The sequence below is a fragment of the Sinocyclocheilus anshuiensis genome, unplaced genomic scaffold, assembly GCF_001515605.1.
Source record: "Sinocyclocheilus anshuiensis isolate Anshui unplaced genomic scaffold, SAMN03320099.WGS_v1.1 scaffold773, whole genome shotgun sequence".
Classification (NCBI taxonomy): Eukaryota; Metazoa; Chordata; class Actinopteri; order Cypriniformes; family Cyprinidae; genus Sinocyclocheilus; species Sinocyclocheilus anshuiensis.
The window spans coordinates 198,146-205,694 of NW_015539930.1; the positions used below are offsets into that span (position 1 = coordinate 198,146).

Below are 7,549 nucleotides of genomic sequence, written 5' to 3' on the forward strand. Positions count from 1 at the left end.
AATATGACAATGGGGAACAGGAGGGCTCAGGTTAGCATATGGAGAGAATCAAGATGTAATCTGAGCTGAGAATGGACATGATTCCCAGTGGAATCCAAAACCGTGGGGGCAGAACAGAGGTTCTCTTTGTTTTCCATTCGGCAGGTATGTTACAAGTGCTGATGGGGGAAGGAAGGTGTTTTGTAGAGCAGTCAAATGCACCTGAGACTCCAGCCCTAAGCATGTAAAAATATGCTTGGTGGAAAACATTGTAATTACTTCAGTTTTGACAGCTCTGTGCTTGAATTTTAATTCTACTTTATATACATATATATATATATATATATATATATATACTGTTTATTTACTCAGTGCCACTTATAACATCCAAGTGAAAGATATAACCAACATGTCAGAAAAAAATAAATCAGAATCACTGAGTTGGAAAAAGGATCACCCCCTTGTGTCAGTATTTTGTTGAACCACCTTTTGCTTTAATTACAGCCTTTAGTCTGTTGGCATGTGTCTCTACTAACTTTGCACATCTAGACTTTGCAATATTTGCCCACTCTTTGCAGAACTACTAAAGTTCAGTTCAATTTGATGGTTAGTGTTTGTGGACTGCAGTCTTCAAGTCATTCCACAGATTTTCAATTGGGTTTAAGTCTGGGCTCTGACTAGGCCATGCAAGGACAGTCACCTTTTTCTCCTTCAACCACTGTGTGATCAGTTTTTCTGTGTGCTTTGGGTCATGTTGGAAGGTAAACCTTCTTCCCATTGACAACTTTCTGGCAGTGGGCAACAGATTTTCCTCAAGAATTTGACGGCATTTTGCCCCGTCCATTTTTCCTTCTATCCTGACAAGTGCTTCAGTCCCTGCTGCAGAGAAACACCCCTATAACAGGATATTACCACCTCCATGCTTTACTGGAGGAATGCTGTTATTTGGATGGTGAGCTGTATTAGATTTCCGCCAAACATATCATTTGGTGCTGAGGCCAAATTAAATTTTAGTCTCATCTGCCTCAGAATCTTAAGGTGTGTTTTGGCAAAGCTCAGTCGTGACTGCATGTGGCCTTTCTTGAGGAGTGGCTTTTTTTCTTGCAACTCTCCCATACAAGCCACATTTGGGGAGAATTTATGATGTTGTTGTCACATGCACTCAATCACCACTCTTTATATCTATCTACTTTATATATTCTAATATATCTAAATTACGACCTATGCCCTCAATGTCAAATGCAGAAAAGTTCATTCATGCGTTCATGACCTCAAGGTTAGATTATTGTAATGCTTTATTGGGTGGTTGCTCTGCGCGCTTAATAAACAAACTCCAGCTGGTCCAAAATGCAACAGCTAGAGTTCTTACTAGAACCAGGAAGTACGACCATATTAGCCCGGTTCTGTCAACTCTGCACTGGCTCCCTATTGAACAACGAATACATTTTAAAATCTTGCTAATTACTTATAAAGCCCTGAATGGTTTAGCTCCTCAGTACTTGAGCGAGCTCATATCGCATTATAGTCCTTCACGTCTGCTGCCATCTCAAAACTCTGGCCATTTGATAATACCTAGAATATTGTTAAAGGGTTGTTAGGCTGCATTAATTAGGTCAACCGGAACCGGGAACACTTCCCATAACACCTGATGTACTCGCTACATCGCAAGAAGAATGGCAACTACGCTAATATTAGTCTCTTTCACAGTGGTGTAATGTAACGAAGTAATAATACTTTGTTACAGTACTTTTTGCTCATGCAAACAAGTGTGCGCACAACCGCGGATGATTCATTTCCCACTCAAATCGAGTCTGGGGTGTGCGATATACAGCATATCTTCTGAGATAATATGGTAAGTGTTGTTGTAATGATGTGCGATCTGACATTATCAAGTATATCACCAAATCACACACAGAGAGTGCACGCATGCGATTTATTAGTCTATTAAAAGTCAAAATTCAAGGCATTCTAAATTGTAGATGGCAAAAATACTAATGTATGCTTTTTATATTTATATAATTTAATATAGTTAACCTAATCTATATCACACAAAGAGTATAATGTTTTTCTGCAGATATTAGCATGATAACAAATGTAGGCCATACAAGTTCAGTAAAGTTAGCAATAAGTGACTTACATATTAGACATAATATTTCCTGTTTTTGCTCAATTTTGCCAATGAAAATAGTTCCGAACAAAGATCACAGCACTGCTTTGCGTCTCTGAGCAATGGTGTTTACTTATTGAATGAATCAGCTTTTTTAACGAATCGGTTGAATAAATGATTCAGTGATTCACTCATTAACAAAGGCTGTGTTCGAAATGCCATACTATCATACTACTCTTACTATTTCTGCAGTATCCAGTATGTATGCTGTGCATAATATGCAAATTTTTTGTATGCATGTAATACTCGGATGACCTACTATATTCGCCAGAATCTGCTAAATATAACTCAAGTACACTGAAATCAGTACAGAAGCTGTTCGGAATGGCATACTACCATACTATATTGCAGTATGCTGTGTGTATACTGTGAATAGTATGTGAATTTTCTGTATGCATGGAATGCCCGGATTACCTGCTACATTGGCTGAAATTTGATGTATGCATCTGAAGACGCTGCATGGGATACTGTTTCCCAGAACGCAATGCGCTCCATGTGACGTTTCATCTTCAAACGCGTGAGTGAACTGGAGGTGGGGAATAGTAATTATAAATGTAACACTTGTATTTGTACGTATATACATATACATGTAAACTACAAACTATCGCTGTGTATCTAAAAACAGTATCGTTAGTAGGACATAAATTGTACTTTAATCTCTACAGCACGTTTCCGATCATCAAATGACGTCACCTTTATCTTTATTCACTTGCTGTCACCTACTGGCGGTTTTAATTTCACATTTCTACTATTTTGTTCATGGTTTAAATCATTTCAAATAGTGGTATTCAACGTTTTATGTTAAAAACAAAACATTATGTATACATTTGTAACTGCAGGTTAAATGCACGTCCTCTCTGAGATACATAACTGTGTAAATACATCTAAATGCTATTTCAGATGCAGATGCTAAATGTTTTCTTATGTTGGAATGAAAGACACTACTGGAAGAATTGCTACCCAAAAATACAAAATGGATAAAAAGAGTTAAAACTGAACATTGAACACAATCTTGCTACTCAAGCTGTGTATGAACATACATATACATATATATATATACACACTCCTTTTCCATTTTGCATTTACTTGTACTTTTACTTTCAATACTTAAGTACGTTTAAGATTTAAAAAATACTTTTCGTACTTAAGTACAATAAATATCACATACTTTAAGACTTTTACTCAAGTAATATTCTATGCGTTGACTTCAGCTTCTACCAAAGTCATTTTCTGGTAAGATATCTGTACTTTTACTTGAGAATGGCTTTCAAGTACTTTATACACCACTGCTCTTTCATTTTTATTCCGAGGTCACCGTAGCCATACGGATCCAGTCTGTATTCAGTCCAGATGGTGTATCAGCACCTAGAGATGACCTCTACAGCCCTGAATGTCAGCGGAGACCATGTCAACTAGATGAGCCCCAGAGACAGATCCCCTGCGAGGACCTCGTCACCTCGACGACCATCGGCACAAGACCACAGGGACCAGATGAGTCCTCTGCACAATCTGACCTGTGTTGCAGCCTGTAATTAAACTACACCATGCTGGTTTCGTCTGGCCAGAGGAGAACTGGCCCCCCGACTGAGCCTGGTTTCTCCCAAGGTTTTTTCTCCATTTCTATCACCGATGGCGTTTTGGTTCCTTGCCTCTGTCACCTTTGGCTTGCTTAGTTGGGTACGCTTGACTGATTGCACAGACACTATTGGAAAAGAGCTGAACTGGATGATGCCATCACTGAATCATCAATGAACTGACTTTAGCTAGAAAAATGACTCTTTGTTATTGTCTTCTTGCATTATTGACAAACTAGTTTCCTGTTTGTCACTGTAAAGCTGCTTTGACACAATAAGTATTGTATAAAGCGCTATACAAATAAAGGTGATTTGACTTAACTTTATCATAAATTCCTGCACCTGCTTCAGAGTTGCTGTAGGACTCTTGGTCGCCTCTGAACAGTTTCCTCCTGGCTCTTTCATCCAGGAGCGACGTCCTGATCCAGGAAGTAACAATTAACAATTACCTTCCACTTCTAAATAATAGACTTCACTGTGCTTCTAGGCATTGATAAATCCTTTGAAATTTTTTTGTATCCATCTCCTGACTTGTGCCTGTCCACAATTTTATCCCAGAGATCTTTTGACAGTGCCTTGCCATCCATAGTTGATTGTTTGCTTCAGTTGCACTACCAAGGACTGAGATGCTCCAGGAAAGCTCTTTTCATGCTGAGTTAATCAAAATAACCACAGCTGATCACAGCTGAAAGTCAAATGGCTTTGTGTGCCATTGAAGCCTTGTCCACACGGAGACGTGTTTAGCTGTAAACGCATACATTTTGTATCGTATAGGCGTTTCGTCCACACGGATCCGGCGTTTTGGGAGAGTTGAAACCGATATATTTTTAAACTGGGTCCCAGAGTGGATAAATCTGAAAACGCTGCCCTTGCGTTTCCGTGTGGACAGCGAATCCGTATATTTTCTGAAATTATAAATATGTTATATTATAGATATATATTTTATATATTTAAATATTTTATATTATAGATATATATTTTATATAATTATAATATATAATCATATTATATATGATTATACTCATATTCGCCCCTAGTCAGACACCGCTACGTCACGTAACAGCAACAAAAACATGAACAAACACTGAACGATTTTCTTTTTATTAACTAACATTAACACAGATTAATATATGTATTGTTCCATGTTCGTTTGTATATCGCGCGCAAGATTTATGCGCATAGTCCAAGTCTTCTTCTCCGTTTTTAGTGTATCTCTGTGGCAGAATTACAGCGCCACATACTGGTCTGGCATGTATACTACATCGTTTTGTGTCAGTTTCGTGGTTTCGTGTGGACGCAGATATTTCTTGAGACGAGGGGAAAAAAAAGATCGGATAGGGAAAGCTCTGGCTTTGTGAGGACGTAGCCTGAGAAGGTGATTATCTACACCTGTTTGAGATTACAAGTCATTTTTAGGACGGGAGTGATCCTTTTTCCAACTCAGTAGGCTCGTTTGACATGAGCAAAATCTGCACAGAACCAATCACCGGTGATCACTGCAAGATGCATGCCGGTTAGAAATGTGTCCGAGGGCGGTCAGCCTTGCTCTGATGTCACGCCGACGTATGGCAAAAATCTCTCGCGACAGCAAGTCAGCCGTGCAGTCGAGCGCAGTTGCTCTCTTCCAGCTGTGCTGACCAAAAGCACAATGGGAAACGACTTGCTGAAGACACAGCTTAATGCTCATTGGTTCAAACAACCGTGATGTTGCGTTCTATTCTAAAATGGTTTATTTTTTATCTGATATCATGTGATTATGTGTTTAAATTATGCATGAATATTCCCAAACACTATGAAAGTGTGATCTCTCTGTAAGATATGTGATTATTGCCATATTTCAAAAAAATTCTAAAATACATGTTTGTAGTAAAGTAAAAATGGATGATAATACATCTTTCGAATGGAATAAATAGCAAGTAGCTTACTTTTAGTGTCTTGTTCATCATATTTGTTTTCATATAAAAGCAACAGAACTGAAATTATATCATGTTTATCATCAACACAGTGCATGAGTGAATAACACGATATCGCCTTTGATCTCGTAGGTGTCTTTTCTACTTCGAGAGGTCAGAACTGTCCATCTTGACTGCGCTTATTTCACTCCTCCCCTCACTGCAGCCGCCTACTCTCGCCTAAATTTCAGGCGAGGCTAGCCGCATCTTAAATGAGCCTAGTGATTCTGTTTTTTTATTGTTTTTTTCTGACATGTTGGTGTTATATCTTTCACTTGTATGTTATAAGTTGCACTGAGGAAATAAAGGTGGATAATTTATCTGTCTTCATTTCATGCTGCAAAGAAACAAAATGTGATTATTTTAAAGGAGGTGATTCTTTCTATACCCACTGTAAATCCATATGAATCGAGTGGTTTAATCCAAGTCTTCTGAAGATCAGATAACAATGTTTACAGCATTCAAATTTGGTCACAGAAGCTCAAGCATGTTCCAGTGAGGTTTATATTGATTTTGAAGGGAAATGTTTTCATGAGGTTGAGCCATAATGTCTTTAATCTGTATGAATGGGTGATCAGTGACCTTTGTCTGTAGAAAATGTAATTTAACTATATTTTTATAATTGTCAAATACTAGTTTATTTTATGCCTTTTTGCTTTTTGTCAAAGAGGGAATGTGCACATGTTTCCATGATTACTTAGATTTTGCATTAGTTTGATAGATATTCAACATTTTTTACGCATAGGAAAAGTGGTTTGGGGATGGATGGATGTATTTGAGTTGACTTAAAAAGCTATCCTTTTATTTGTTATGACTTGATCTGCAGTGTTCATTATTTTTTATAAATATATCCTTGTGCCTTCATTTGCATTCCATTGTTGATTATGTACAGTGAACTGTATGAATTATTGCCCTCATGTTCTGCAGTACTTCAAAAATACTAAATAATGTTTGTAGTGCTCTGGGCTTTAAATGTAAAGTATATGCATATATGCATTAGCTATCCTTTGATAAGAATGATTGGCCATCATTTAGTTTGACTACACAACTTTAGTTGAGACTGAGACTCCATGCACACACACACACACACACACACACATATATATATATATATATATATATATATATATATATATATAATGTTGCAAGAGAGATAAGACATTTAAACTTGAGTGGCACATTAATCTTACTTCCCCTCAGTAATTCAGAAGTCCTCACCTCAAACTGACAGTGCAGGACTTTTTGGCAGCATTTCCTCAATCAGGAAAGTTGATCCTGTGCACAGGGGGATGTGCGTCCTGCCTAGATATAGGAAACACTCTTTAGACTGAAGAGATCCTTTTTTGAATAAAACAAACAGCTTTAACCCCCTGGGACCAAGGAATAGACTTCAATCCTCTGCATTGGACATTATATTTGAGTGAATTTCTCTGAGAACTTGCATGCCACAGTTTTAGTCTGGATGTCCTGCACAGAGCAGATTCAGGGCTTTTCAGAGATACCAAATGTTTGGAAGTTTCTCCACTCCCTTTGGTCTTTAAAAAATGGCTGACATTAATTTAGTGATCAAATTTAACTCTTATGGAAAAATAATATTTTGTAATTATAATTTAAATCTGACAAATTTTTTAACTGTTTGTAATAAATCAACATCTCAGGAATATGTTATGGGGTTTCAAATCAAAAAATGACTTTCTGTTACGAAACAGGACATTGATTTAATACAAGTCCACTTGCAGAGGATACCAAGACTAAAAGCATGTTTATTACGCATTTTGGGAGACACAACAAATGAATAGGGAAACAAATTATATTTCAATATTCCTATGAAATATTATATATTATTATGAAAATCTTGTCAATTATTACTCCCATTA

The 7,549-nt window shown here is 37.3% G+C and overlaps 1 long non-coding RNA gene across 1 annotated transcript; it reads left to right on the plus strand.

The window, feature by feature from the left end:
* The first annotated feature begins 482 nt into the window (after positions 1–482).
* LOC107686865 (uncharacterized) lies at positions 483–4,577 on the plus strand. The gene is made up of 3 exons (XR_001634072.1): positions 483–493; positions 1,790–1,795; positions 4,439–4,577. It is a non-coding gene; the product is annotated as an uncharacterized LOC107686865 (long non-coding RNA).
* Positions 4,578–7,549: the final 2,972 nt, after the last annotated feature.